Source organism: Myxocyprinus asiaticus, chromosome 14, assembly GCF_019703515.2.
Source record: "Myxocyprinus asiaticus isolate MX2 ecotype Aquarium Trade chromosome 14, UBuf_Myxa_2, whole genome shotgun sequence".
NCBI classification, from domain to species: Eukaryota; Metazoa; Chordata; class Actinopteri; order Cypriniformes; family Catostomidae; genus Myxocyprinus; species Myxocyprinus asiaticus.
The window spans coordinates 44,692,861-44,709,100 of record NC_059357.1 but is presented as its reverse complement, the minus strand read 5'-3'; positions in this window follow the sequence as shown (position 1 = coordinate 44,709,100).

Here is a 16,240-nt window from a genome sequence, read left to right as displayed (position 1 = left end):
ATATATACATGTGTATATCATGAACATATTTCCTGCATATCTCTCAGCCCTAGGAGGGAACAAAACAAATTTATTCACACACATTCAAAGTCATTACCCTTCTGAAGCAGCTAAACTGGGTCCTGGGATGAAAGGTAATAAAACACCAACATTAAACCTGCAACAACCCACAATAAGTGATGTATTTGCCCGGACAACAAAATACCCGACCGGTAGCCCATGATGAAGAGAATGCACAGATGAAGTTGGTTCTTTGCCAAAGAGATGTTGCCCTTCACAACTGTTGAAAAGCCATCTTTCAAAAAGTTGAACAACACACATTTTAATTGCACTTCATTTTTTTCAGTTTCATTTGAATTTTTTATTAAAATAAATAAAAAAATAAAGTTAAAAGCTTGAAATCAAGCTGCCTTGTGTTATTGTGCAGGATATTGCTTAACGAAAATGACCCCATAGTACCACTTAGCATTCAACCAGCAGTAAACGTGAACACCGCACCGGTGTGAAAATTATGATATTGTGGCAAATCTAATGCCAAATTTATGTGAAAATGCTGCCTGAGTTTTTGCCTCTGCTCAACAGATCGCTTGCTTCAGAAGACAATGTGTGAGCATAGTACATGCATGCATGTACAGAATTTTTTTTTTTCCTTTAATGTTTCTCAAACTTTTTTCTGTTCTAACAAAATAAACTTCTGTCCAAGCTTCCTATGTTATGACGTAATTATGTACAAAAGAAATGTAAGATCATTGTCAAATATACAGTATAAATCTGAAATATACATTTGATATTCATGAGAGAGCTATATACAATGTGTTCATGTGAGGGTACATGGACATATAGTACAGACCAGTGGTTCCCAACCCTGTTTCCGGAGGCTCCCCAGCTCTACACATTTTGGTTATCTCCCTAATCAAACACACCTGATTCAACTCATTAGCTCATTAGTAGAGACTCCACGACCTGAACTGGGTGTGGCAGATAAGGGAGATATACAACATGTGCAGTGTTGGGGGGCCTCCAGGAACAGGGTTGAGAACCACTGAGACAATGTCTTCCTAAAAAAACATTTAAAAAGACAAGAATTGAGTTGATTTCATTTCTATAATTTTTTCTCTCTCCCTTACTTGTACATCATTCATAGATTTCATTTGATACTAAAATAAAATAATAAATATTGTCAGTAGCCATGGAAAGCAATACTTGTTAAAGTTTAGCACTATTTTACATTGAGTGGAAAGTTTTCATTCATATCATAGATTAAAAAAAAATAATGGGCAGGTTAATCAGTGTTGCCAGAGTCGCACTTTCATGCTAATGTGAAAACACAATAGCATCACGGGTTGTGGTTTTTGGTATACTTTAAAAATGGACCAAGGTCGTCGAAAGGTTTGATGGTAGACACCAGCTTATGAAAATACAATGTCTTATTTATGTATAATGATTTCGGTATTAAATATCTGGCAACTGCACCGGAATGTTGTTGTTTTAACAATCAGCACCCTGTCAGCTGTACAGTAGAATCAACACAGCCAGATTTGTTTTTACCCAAATATTACAATTAAGCACATGATACATTGTTTCCCGCAGTTGTAATTGCTGTGTAAATTCATTTATTTAACATTTCATAGAAAGCAATTCACTATAGAATCTAAAATTGACCATAAAAAACAAAGGAGGAGTAAAAGAATTAAAAGCCCCCCAAAAATAAAAGTGTCAGTAATAAAAGATATAGAAAATACAAGGAATAAATAGGCCTAAATATGGAAGCAAGCCTAGTTAAAAGCATTCATACATTACATTGTTGTTGCATGACCTCACCATGTTGCATGTTTAATTTCTGCAAGTGGCATCCAGTTATCATCTCGTAAATATGGTGAATTTGCATTTCCAATAAAAAGGGGGCTTTTGGGTCTGCATTTTTCTTATATGTTGAGAGTGGATGAGATATTTTAGTTGACCTCAGACTGCCTTGTGTTTACCTTATGCCTTTTATAAAGAAAACCACCAGTGTTTAATTCCACATCTTATTTTAAGAAACATCTCAAGGTAGTGTTAAGTTCATGAAATTAGCTGGCAAATAGCTAGCTGTTTAGACTCACTTGGTTCAGATAGGATCATAATGAAATAACACAGATAATTCTTCCAAATTTTGCCTTGCCTTTATTAATATGTATTTTAAAAGTATTCTGAATATGTTACTTTTTTATGTGATGTATCAGAATACATCACTGAATACATTTAAGGAAGAGTATTTTTTTTTTTTTCAGCCCAGAATACTTTCTTTAAGTATTCTGCCCAACCCTGGAGATGTCAAATCGGGGATTCAAGCCATCATTTCCCGACTTCGCATGTGATGATCCAAGATTTGCCAAATTTTAAATCTCCTTTGAGAATATACTTCCTCAAGATGCCACAGAGAGATTCAGGTATCAGATTCTACTGGATTATCAGAAGTTTGAAGAAGCGCTGCTAATAGCATATAGCAACTTACAGCCTCCCTACACTGACACGATGCAGGAATCTATTTGTCCGAAAAAGTTTGTTTATTGTCACCATTGTTGAGTTTTGTATGCTGAGAGCTGATGTATATGTGTCTCACTATGCAAAAGTTTTTGCTCATAAAATTGTTCCATCCTTCAGGGGCAGGATCTGTTCTTATTTGAACTGCATACAGTATTTTGGCATGATTAATGTAGCTTTGATTTTATTTGCAGTGATGAACTTACACTGAATGAAATCAGACTTTTACACCACGAACAGACATTCATCAAAATGACTATTGCATTATAATTGCAATTCCGGACAGCCGATATGAGTTTGGTGTCCATTAGGAAGTAGTCAATGTGGGAAAACGTCTGATGAACAGGGGGAAAAAAAGAATAGCTACGTGCAAACGGTTTAGAATGCGCCATACATCAGAAATAGCGTATTCAGAGAGGAAACTATTAATAACGCATGCCAATTTAGATAGGGTTATCACTTTTTTTGAGGACCTATCTAAACTTGTAAGCAGGTGTTTAGGTGTAAATCTCCTGCACGTAACAAAAACAGATTGTTTTCTCATCACTAATAGATTTGATGCAAATAACCATGGTGTTACTACAGTAATATGGCATTAATAGAGTAACCATGTTTAATTTTGTGGTTACAATTATTTTACTACAAAATACCATGGTGATACATGGTAACTGTATCTTTAGAGGACGTCACAACAGATCCTCAGCTATTCACGCCTTACTATGGAAAAAGAAACTGTAACTGCACCAAATGGCCCGGATCAACATGGAACAGTACGGTTTTGCTTTGAAAACCGTTTGGCCTCATTGTGGAAAGTGGCTATATATTCCCACCTTGATGACATTTCAAGCCACTTGGCTCTTCGTCAGTGTTTTTATGGTCTGATGAAGAGGCGGGTGGTTCGAAATGTCACCAAGGTGGGAATTTATTAAAACAACACATTTTGGGGAGCTGTGGTGTGCCGACTTATTCTATTGAAGGTGATTTCACAAATGTTCCATTGGTTCAATGTGCATCTTGACATGTCAAATTTGCTTTCTCTACAGAAACCCCTGCAGATTTTTTTTTTCTTTTTCTTTTTTTTTTTTTTCTTGCTCCTCCCACCGGGGTATCGACAATATTACCTTCAGTAGGTGTCTATAAGAGTTACATCCATTCTTTCCACTGGATGATTTGCAGGTTTCTTTACTGCTTTCTCTATAGGTATTTCAACTAAATTTTATCTTCTTATAAAGAAGCCCACAGATGCAAGCATACTTGTTCCCCCTCCAAACAGGTTTGTGATTCCATCTCATAGTATCTGGTTTTCATCAGTCGTTTTCAGGTGTCTTTCACTCCCTACAGGCATATCAACAGGTACTGTTTACACTTCTTTGCTGATATGTCTGCATATTTCTTTTCTAGAAATCTGTGACTGTTTCACCACTGTCTTTGCTGTTTTTGACAATTTGAATAGTTAAGTTACATCAGACAACTTCAATCTCTCATTGAGGCATGTCAAAAATTGTTAAATCAGTCAGCTCTTCTCCCAGAACATTCTAAGTGGGCATCCCCGAGTGAAATCTCACTTGGAAATCCTAAACCGTAGCAGAGCATGTTCAAATGCGTTTTGGTCTTCTTTTCTGAAGACAGTCTGGACTCTCCCTTTCAAATGCAACGTGACCCCCAAACTTTTGGGCTTTTCCTTTTGCCTAACAATGCGAGCCCTACAGTATGAATGCCTCAAAACAACCATTGTGGCTATACTCAATTTGCCTTCCAGAATTAAATTTTTCCCTTATTTTCTTCAATTTATAGAAGAGCTCAAATTAAATCTTCACTTAACCCACTCTCGTGGACCATAATAATGCCTGGCTGATGCCAAGTCCTTGGCCACAAACATCCAAATTTATTCTTCACAGTTTCGGCATATTGGTAAATCTTTACTCCAGTTGCACTTTCACCCTGTCAGTCTTAAATAGGAATGAACCTGTCTCACAACAAATTAACCAACCCTGTTTATCTCAGTTAAGTGACACATCTTTGTGAGGGCACCTGCTCTGCAGGCTCTTGAGCGATCATGGGGATGAGTCCGTCCACAGGCATCCTTTTCAATGAGCTCCCTCATTTGGACCATTAAGAGCTTTCATGTTTAATATACTTAATAGGCATTGCTAGTTCCTTTTTATGAAGGCTTCAGCCCCCCTAAATTACATTTCAGCCCTGTGACTTTGAAATCAGCACACAAATCTGTGATTGCCTATAGAGAGCTCTTTAAACAGCGGCAGAACTGTTCTAGTTTAAAACTTAAATTTGCTTTGGTGGCTTTCCCCACCTGTAAAGACTGACTATAGCACGAGCCAATAGCACAACAAGGAGAGAAAGGGGCTGGATGAATTATGATTAAAAGTGACTGAAGATGACATTAAAAAGACATCAGGATGTAATTAAAACTTTAAATATTGTTGCCTTTTTGTATAGCTTGATAGTCATGTACAGCAGTTTACAAACTGATAGATATGCTTTATTTTATTTGTAGCAAAACATTTATGATGCTTAAACATGCTGAATTTCTTCGTAGGTTTGTAGACACTTTAATAAAAAATAATTAGTCTTGTTTCGGTTGTGAACAACTCTGTGCTTTATCAGTGGTTTAATTTGTTCAAAACACATAAAAGATTTAGTGCTTGGAGGCAGAAGAAAATTAAGCGAATTAAACACAGAGAGGCCCCGTAATCCACACCGGAAATTCCTCAAGGCCATTAATGAGCTAAAACCGGCATCTGGCTAATGTAACTGCCTTGAAAACAAGGTTGTTTTGTCTAATGACACACACTGGTCAAAACCCCCACAACTGGCATGAGCATTTTAAGAGATAGTAAGAAAACGGTTACCATGTATACCAGAATTCCAGAACTAAGGCCCTCTTTGTTCTTCAACATGACCAATTATCTACACTAAAATTATATTAATTTGAGATCCATACATTTCCTGTGGATGCCTGCTCATCACATACTAAAATCTCATCCACGACAAGAGAGCTTGAACAGACTTTCTTTGAAATTATCCCTTTTTAATTTCTTTTTAGCTTGACACAAAGCTAATGGTTTTCTCATCTCTCCAAATGAACAAAAGTAACTTTTCATGTGTATTCATATACCATGACACCTCATTTTAATCCAGGAACTTTGACACAATTGCAAAATGTACTTTATTGTAATTTAATCCTGCACATAATCTATGCAAAGTGCCTAGAACACTCATACAAGGTTTAACCTGATAATAATCCTGAAAATTGTGGTATAATGACACATAGTCATGCCTTTCCCATGTTGTAAATCCAATGAAGTAACTGTTATGATTTTTAATCAGGTATTTTCATGTTTTGTAACTAGCACATTGAATATTCATGAAAGCATGTTATATTTACTATCACTGAGTTACGCTTTACATATCTCAAATGTTACTGAAGGATTGTTAATCACCTTTAAGAAGGCGTGAGATCACTGAACGTGTGACATCATAAAGACACTTCTGATTGGGTAGAATTCATTTGGGGGTTGGACTGAACAGAACGGGTTAAAAGGCCATGCCTGACTACCTTGCCCTCTCTCTTGCTCGTCTCTAAAATGTAACCTCTCTTTTCAGTACTTAGAGTTCTGAGTAGTTCTCATCACAGTCCATCATCCATCCGGCGACTCCACATTCTTCACGGAACCTCAGACCATCGAACCAGCACAAAGACCTCCACAAGCCAAGCCAAAGGACTTAAAACACCAAACAACGTAACACAAGTACAATTATCTCCAGACTTTCACTGAAATCTGTTGCTTTAATATACAATTTGAGTAACACAATCTCTAATCAAGGCGTGTTAAATGAGGTATTAGACTCAACACGCATATTCCTTTTCATCTGTTACAGATAATTTCCATTCATTTCCTGTCAAAACCCATTCATTAACCTGTGTTCATGTTTGTCTGTATGTGTTCATTTAGTTTTCTGTTGTAGATTAGCAAATGTTTTGTTTGAATTCAAAAGAGAAACTGAATATGGTAAATAATAAATCGGTCCCTTGAACTCTAAGGAAAACATATTTCAACATATTTGCGATGTTATTTTCAATGGCCGTGAGAGTAATATTGCTAATATTTAAGAGTTACAAAATACATTGCATCAACTCAGCGCTGGTCGCAGGTTGATTAGACATAATCATAAATTCTTTCAATATTTCCCCAGAATTAATCATAATTCCCTTCTTGAGCTGAATTCCTTACATTATTATATATAAGGGTGAATAAGGCGGAAAGATGTCCCAGCATTGCTAATTTCCCCAAACATTTTGGTAAGACACGTGGGCAAGTCCAGCCTGAGGTCTTACATTTAATGGTGTAGACAATATTTTTTTCAGATTTCTTAACTGATCCTTGACATAATCCTACAGACATTTATTTGTTGCCTCCTACTTGTTACACCTGCGGCGCTTGCTACCTCTCCTGTACGCCAGAGGTCGCCATCCCCTGAGTATTAACATCTCACGAACTACATTTCCCATAATCCTCTGTTTAGACTGATTACTCACACACCTGTTCCACATTTACTCTGGTTATTTAAGTTCCCTGTTTTCTGGCATTCAGTGCGAAGTCTTTTTTTTTTTTTTTTTTTTTTTGTGCCTAGTCAACATTTCTGAGTGTTATTTACCCATCATGGTTTCCCTGTGTTTTGACTCCTGCCTGTTCCTCGTATTTCCCAGCCTGCTTTTGAGTTTTGTGGATGTTTTGCCTGTTTATTGGATTACCCCTCTGCCTATCGGATTTACTTGGTTTGCCTTTCTAGACTGTATGCCTGTGTACCAAACCCTTGCCTGCCTTTTTGTTTACCATTGCCTGCCTTTTTGTTTTCCTTTTATTTTACTACTTTGTTTTACTATTTATACTGTTAATAAAACTGCACATGGATCTGCACACACCTGTCTCGGAGTCTTCGCTACAGAAGACTTTGCCAAACTTGGATCCATGAGCTTTCCAACAGTTACACAAGCTTGTTTCAGCGCAAGCAGCCATGCTTACCAGTCACCATCAGCAGCTGTGCAAGCTCACCTCAATCACGGAAGAACTCTTGAAATCCATGCAGCAAAACCCGCAAGTATCTCTGAAGTGGGTCTCCACTAACAACTCAGCATGCAGCACAATGCAGTTAATCCTCGACTCTTGCTTCCAGAGAAGTTTGACAGATCACCCAGAAAGTGTTGAGGATTTCTATTACAATGTGACCTTTTTCTGTCTCCGCTACCTCTAATGTATCCCAATGATGAAGCTCGTGTTTCCTTCATTGTATCACTGCTGTCAGGAAAAGCACTAGACTGGGCTACGGCAGTTTGGAGTCATGAGAACATATTAAGGGGTTCTTTGTCTCACTTTCTAGCTCGTTTACGGGAGGTTTTTGAGCACTCTGAGGGTGGGAAGGACCCAGGGGAACTTCTATTGAGTTTAAAACAGGGTAAGAAGTCTGCTGCTGAATTCATCTTATCCTCATGCTAGCAGCGCAAACTGTATGGGTGGAGGACACTTTGAAGCTGTTGTTCCATCAAAGGTTAAATCCTGACCTTCAAACTGAACAAGCATTTCGTGATGAGGGGAGATCTCTAAACCAGGACCTTGGTAAATTCCTCTGGGTCTACTGTCAAGTCAACCAGCACAACTGGAGCCGTTTCCTGCCCTGGGCTAAATATGCTCAAAACTCACTGTTCAAACCAACTACCGGAACCATGCCTTTCAAGTGCATTCTAGGTTTTCAACTCCCACTCTTTCCCTGGTCCGGGGAGCTGTCCGATGTACCTGCAGTCGACGACTGGATGCAGCACAACAAGGCTATCTGGGATCAAGCTCACGTCCACTTACAGCATGCCATTCGCCGACAGAGTGAACAGGCCAATCTCCATCGGCGCCCTGGCCCCAACTATGCTCCTGGACAATGGGTTTGTCTATCCACCCAAGATCTTCGTCTGCGACTCCCATGCAAGAAACTAAGTCCCAGGTTTGAGCTTACCTGGAGAAAACCTGTGTGTGATCATGACTGGAAATATTCAGATCCGGAGTCATAATCCATAGCGGTTTTAACCACCACGCAATTGCATGGGGCCCCCACCCCGGTAGGAAAGCTCTGCAAAAAAATGCTTGAGGGGTGACTTGATGTTCTGGGTACATACGCAAATACGCTGTTGTCAGCGCTCTTAGAGCAGCTCGCATTAGAAGCCGCCGGGGTCGGGACCGGTTAGTTTTTTAAGTAGGGTCCAGGTTTGTAATTTATGAAAAAAAAAATAATAAAAAAAAATAGACCATCCGAACTTGTTTTGTGCACGCACTCTCACTCAGATATGCGCAAATGGATGAGTTAAAGGCCGTACAAACTGAAAGGTGTGTTTTTTTTTTTTTTTTTAGCACAGGTGTCACAAAGATTTAACGTTCTGAACATTGTTATTCCAGATTGTTCTACAACAAGCTGTAACATCTGAGGTTGTTACCCCTCCTACCAACCACCAGAGGGAGCCCTCTCCCGAATACACTGTACCGTTTCTTCTTTGATGACTTCCTGTTTAAACTATATAAATACCATGCTGTTCCATTTTGACTTTGAAGTATTGCCAGTTTACCCTGCCTTACCAAGCATTTTTCCATTGCCATTGCTGATTGATCTCTTGTTATGACCATTGCCTGTTTTCCCAGATTTACTGCCTTTGGATACCCCTTTGTTTTGTTTGCCTTGTTGGACTGTCTTTTTGGTTTAATGGATTATACCGCCTGCTTAACAACTACCTCTATTTGCCTGCCGATTTGGATTGTTTGCTTGTGTACTTTAATAAACTTCCTGCACATGAATCCTAACACCGTCTCCATGGCCAGTTCTTTACAGAATATTTCACCAAACATGGATCCAGCGGAAGTTTCACAGCTCCAGTGCGAGGTATTAAGGGGTTACCAAGACCAGCTGAACAACCTACAAGCTGCCAACGAATGTTTGACACAATACACTCACTCACTGCCAGCTCCCCATGCTAAACCGGTAAGCTTTGCTCTACCTGATAAGTTTTGTTCTGCTGAAAAATGCCGGGGTTTATGACAATGCAAGGTATTTTTCTGAAATCAGCCTGAATCATTTGATCAAGACACCAGGAAATGTTGTGTTTTTTTTTCACTGCTTGCCAGCAAAGCTCTCGATTGGGCTGCCGCTGTTTGGGATAAAGATACTCAAATCCAGGTTTCATTTGATTACTTAGTTCAACAAATCCACAAAGTCATCGAGAATCCAGCGAGCGGCCAAGATATCTCTGTTCAGCTACTTCATCTATGCCAGGGTCATCGATCAGCAGCAGATTATGCAGTTCTGTTCAGGACACTAGTGGCTTAGATTGGGTGGAATGATGTCACTCTGAAGACTGTTTTCTGTGAAGGGCTTTACCTGAAACTCAGGACGGAACTGACCTGCATGGGTGAAGGTACAAATCATACGAATACATAACTATGGCCATCAAGATTGATAACCTGCTTCAGAATGCTTCACGGCCTCCGTTTCACTTCACCTCAAATTCTACAGTCTAAGTACAGGCCCAGGCATCCACTGTATCACCCGAACCCATGAAAGTTGTATACAATCGTGTTTCCATGGAGGAACGCCAACATCGACGCAATGAAAACCTTTGCTTTTACTGTGGTTCACCAAGTCATTTCAATGCTGCGTGTCCACAAGAAATCAAGTTCCCCTGAGTCAAGGCAGCACGTGTGTACCATGAACATATCACCCATCTCACAATTTTCTGTTGCCTGTAGAGATCTCCATTGGTGATCATGTAAGATGTGTTACAGCATTTGTGGATTCTGGGGCTGCTGTTAATATCATTAATCAGGAGATTGTTCAATGACTCAACATACCCACCACTGAATGCTTTCCTAAGATTAACATCACCACTGTTGACAATGCACCTATTGGTACTGGCATAACACAACAGACTGTTCCTATAACCATCAAGATTGGACTTTCTCTACATGAAAATGTCATCAACTCACCCAAGCACGATCTTATCCTGGGTCATCCCTGGCTGGCCATCCACGACCCATCGATATCCTGGAACCAAGGTGAGCTCACACATTGGTCAAGTTTCTGTCATAAACATTGTCTCCATGTTGCTGTTTCCAGGCCTTGCCTTTATCACCAGTATTGAGAGTCCTCAATCACAGGAGAAGACCACGATTCCCAAGGAGTATGCAGAGTTCAGTGAAGTGTTTAGTAAGATTAAAGCTACACAACTTCCTCATCGTCCATGGGATTATGCTATTCTGTCCAATACAGCTCCACCGAGAAGCAAGGCCTATGCATTGGCACGCCCCGAAACTCTCACCATGGAGAATTACATTGAGGAAGCCCTTGCCTCCGGTTACATACGTCCCTCCACCTCCCCAGCTGCTGCAGGTTTCTTTTTCGTAGAGAAGAGGGATGGAGGTCTATGTCGCTGTATCGACTATCGAGGCCTGAACTCTGTCACCATAAAATATCGTTACCCATTATCACTTATCCCCTCAGCCCGTGAACAACTCCGTGAAGCCAAGATCTATACCAAACTTGATCTAAGGAGTGCTTATAACCTCGTCAGGATTCGAGAAGGGGATGAGTGGAAGACTGCTTTGATCACCACCAGGGGGCACTATGAATATTTGGTCATGCTGTATGGACTTGCTAATGTCCCCTTAGTTTTCCAGTCCTTTATCAATAAAATATTCAGAGACTTACTGAATCATTGTGTGGTGGCCTACATTGACGACATCTTCATTTACTCAAACATGGAACAACATATCCAGCAGGTCAAGACAGTCTTATCACATCTCCAGGAACACCAACTATTTGTCAAGGCAGAAAAGTGAGTTCCATACCTCTCATACCACTTTCTTGGTTTACAATATCAGCCATCAAGGTGTGGAGATGGATGTCTCAAAGGTAACAGCAGTCACCGAATGGCCTCGACCTTCTAAAATCAAGGAACTACAGCAGTTCCTGGGCTTTGCCAACTTCTATCGCCGTTTCATTAGGAATTACAGTACCACTGAAGCACCACTCACCTTGTTACTCAAGGGAAAGCCAAGCAAGTTGCCATGGAACGATGCCACATACCAAGCCTTCATCTTCCTCAAGTCAAGCTTCAAGACCGCTCTGATACTGAAACATCCTGACTCCAATCTTCCCTTCGTCTTTGAAGTAGACTCTTCAGATTGTGGGATTGGAGCGGTCCTATCACAACGTCACGGAACACCAGGCAAGCTTTACCCTTGTGCCTTTTTCTCCAGGAAGTTGAACTCAGCTGAACATAACTATGATGTGGGAAATAAAGAATTACTTTCCATGAAAGCGGCACTTGAGGAATGGTGTCACTGGTTAGAGGGGGCAGTCCACCCATTTATCACCGATCACAAGAATCTTTAATATATCAAGGCAGCCAAGAGATTGAACCCACGTCAAACACGATGGTAATTGTTTTTCACCAGGTTCAATTTTACAGTCACTTACCGTCCTGGGAGCAAGAACAGCAAGGCATATGCGCTATCACGCAGACATGATCCACCTCACCTCCAACCTCACCCTGGGTCCATCCTGCCACCATCTGTCATCATTGCACTGATTAGCTGGGACATCATGGAGGAGATACAATGAGCACAACAGCATGAACTGTCACCACCTAACTGCCCCCCTACCAAGCACTACGTACCCCAAGCTCCATGTCAGAGGACTATCCAATGAGTCCACACTTCCCTGAGCACAGGACACCCTGGTATCCAAAGAACTGTTACCCTGGTGCGTAATTCTTTCTGGTGGCCATCGTTGATTCATGATGTGATTAAGTATGTGAAGTCTTGTCAGGTGTGTGCCCAATCCAGACCCCCAGAGAACTGTCCACGGGGTTGCTTCAACCACTGCCCATACCAAAAAGACCATGGTCTCACCTTTCCATCGACTTCGTCACAGACCTGCCAAACTCCCATGGATATACTACCATTCTGGTAATAATTGATCTATTTTCTAAGTTGTGTAGACTTGTCCCTCTCAAGGGTTTACCCGCTGCCATGGAAACCGCTAGTGCTTTGTTCTACAAAGTGTTTAGGATCTATGGATTACCAGAGGACATCGTGTCCGATCGAGGTCCACAGTTCATGTCCTGAGTTTGGCAGGCATTCTGCAAACAACTGGACATTAATGTGAGTCTCGCCTCTGGTTACCTCTTCAGGTTTAACCCCCTTCCAATGCGTGCTGGGCTACCAACCCCCAATGTTCCCTTGGTTAGGAGAACCTTCTATGGTGCCAGTAGTGGACGATTGGATTAGGTGAAGCGAGAGGGTGTGGGACCGCACATATCCGGCTACAGCAAGCGGTCCGAGCACACCGCTTCCAGGCTGACCGACGGAGGTGCCCCCATCCCAACTATCGGCCAGGACAGAGGGTCTGGTTGTTCACAAGGGATCTCAAGTTGCAGCTACCCTGCAGAAAGCTCAGTCCAAGGTATGTGGGTCCTTTCAGAATTATCCGTCAAATAAACCCAGTTACTTACCATTTTAGAGCTTCCTGCTAATTACCGCATTTCTCCTTCCTACGATGTGTCCGTGCTGAAACCCGTCCACCAGGTATCTGGCTCTGGAACCACGGATTCTGAGCCTCCACCTCCATTGTAGGTAGATGGAGCCCCAGCGTATATGGTCAGAGATCATGGACTCAAGATGACGAGGGAGCCAGATGCAATACTTGGTTGACTGGGAGGGCTACGGCCAGAGGAGAGATCATGGGTAGCCACCAAGGTCATGTTGGACCGGTCCCTGATCCAATAATTTCATCATGCCCATTCTAATTGTCCAGCACCACGACCAAGGGGACATCCCAGTAGAAGAACACCATCTGAGGTTGTTACCCCTCCTACCAACCACCAGAGGGAGCCCTCTTCCGAATACTAACTCTGTACTGTTTCTTCTTTGGTGACTTCCTGTTTAAACTATATAAATACCATGCTGTTCCATTTTGACTTTGCGAAGTATTGCCAGTTTACCCTGCCTTACCAAGCGTTTTTCCATTGCTGATTGTTCTCTTATGACCATTGCCTGTTTTCCTGGATTTACTGCCTTTTGGATACCCCTTGTTGAACTCTTTGGTTTATTGGATTATAACGCCTGCTTAACAACGACTTCTATTTGCCTGCCAATTTGGATTGTTTGCTTGTGTACTTTAATAAACTTCCTGCACATGGATCCTAACACCGTCTCCATGGCCAGTTCGTTACACAAGCAAAGTTTCAGCGCTTGCTAAATGGCAATGGTTTTTTTTCCCCCTTCTGCTCTAGTGTGCTGAGGGGCCGCTGTGCCTTGTATGTTTATCGTTACAATACGAACGTTGCCAACGATGCGTACATAAAATACAGCCTCAGCGTCAGAATATAAACTCCAGGTGAAAGTAAAGTAAATAAGACGGGAATATATTACTATTGTATACAACAAATCCTCAAAGTATCATGTTACTGTTTCCTACTGACAAACTGGACAGCAATAAATAATTGTTGGGTTATAATATTAATAAATACCAACTGAATTCCAAGATGTTACTGGGTGAAGTAGTAGATTTTGCACACGCACAGAAAAAAGAAAATTGTTTTGTAAAAATGTATGTAGGTGAAATAGTTTATTACAGTATTGTGGAAAAACTGGAAAACACGCATTAATTATATTTAAATAGATTTGTATTTCATTAAACATTTTTAATGTACTTGGCTACAACAGCTTATAGGATGAATTTAAATTTATGATTTAAAATACATTGTCATTTAAGCAAAAATTTTCGAAATGGGGCCCTGGCTTGGTCGGTTGCTTGGGGCCTCAGAAATCGTAAACCCACCCCTGGTCACAATGTGCTATTCATATTGATATGTTATGCAATTAAACATAAAACTAAAGAATTACTTGCTTTTGATGAAGATGAAAACACTCCTATTTACATATTTTGAATGAATGAAAGGACACTCGAATCGCTTTTACATAGAGAACAGGGGACTCAATCTCAATCACCAACAGTATATTTTAATATGATTATTTAAGTTTTTTTTTTATTTTTTTTTTTTTTTTACTATTAATGTTTGTATTGTACTGACCATGGGGAGAACCGGGACTTTTCCCGGTGGGCCGGCCGCGAAACGGGGCCGAACGGGCAGCGATAAGCTGAAACGGGCTGACACGTTATGCCGAATGTGTCGCGACTGGCTGAAGAGGGCCGCAAAACTGCACCGCAATATGCAGAAAAGGACACAGACCCCGCCCCCCCCCCCCCCCCACACACACACACACACACATGATTAATGTTCTATTAACAGTACATAATGATTTACAAATATTTACTGCTCAAATAATTCACTTCAACAGAACAATTCATGTTAATAATTTTATAAAATTATACCTATAAAATAACTGATGTAGTTGATCACATTAACAATGTGTTAGAGTTTCACTAAGTTTGACAAAGTGTTCAAATACTTTTTGTCTTAATTTTGAACAATGTTAATTTATTTTTTTGGAGACTAACAAACATATGTTTGTGAATTGTTTGGCTTGATAAGTGTTTTTGTTCCATATTTCTTAAAATGTTTATATAATCTTATATTTCTTATTCACCTTATTCAGCCCTGCCCAGTTTTCAGTGCTCTGTGCCTCCGTGTTTTTTCTTTTCTTGTATTAAAGCTACTGAAATGAGTCATCAGAATGGATTCTGTTTTAAGAACAGAAAAACATAATGACAAATAAAATTCAGCACCAAGGGTATTAAACAAAAGTTCCAAAATAATTAATATAGGCTACAGATAAAATAGACATAAGAGAAAAGGGATATGGAGGGAGTAATTAACTTATATGAATAATAATAAAAAAAACATTTAATGTAATGTTTTAATGTAAATTCCAAAACATCTCTTTGAAAAAACGAATACAGATAAAGCTGGCTGTTGTGTATGGACAAAGAAGTGTTTCTCAAGCTTTTCATACTATCTAGTTATTATGTACCCATGTAAAAGGGAAAGAAGTGAGCATGATTTCTTTTGGTTGGAAAAATGAGAAAAGTAGCCTACGCAAGCACACAACTGTGTGATTTGAGCAGAGTTTAGTGTAAGGTTTTTGTGTCGTTCGGACATCCACATCACTCAAATTCCTGTATGGAATCGGCTAAAGAGACGTTTTTTTTTTTTAACCTAAACCCAAACATATGCGACAAAGAGTTTTTATTTATTTATTTATTTATTTATTTTTTAAGAATGACACACGTACACAATTTTATCATTAAAAAGCCATTTTTTTAATGCATTTCAACTTTGTCGATAAACGAACAGCACAAAAAGTGGATGGAAACTTGGTTTATGACACACTGCACCTTTTCATGGTAGAAGCGTTTAACTGTTATATGTGTAATTTGGTTTAATTTTGTAGTTTTTAATTTGTTAAAATGTGTAGTTGACATGAAATTTCAAAAAGTGACAGCTCATATTATTTCACATGAAATTACATTTATACTTTTTAAAATACAAATTTCACTCCAATTTTTAAAAAATGATTAATTGTGATTAAAATTGTTGTAAATGGAGTACAAAATAAAACGTACACTTTCACATGTATGTGTATGTGTTTGTGTATGAATATAGTAGCACCCCTGATGGTCAGAAGTGTCATACAGAGAT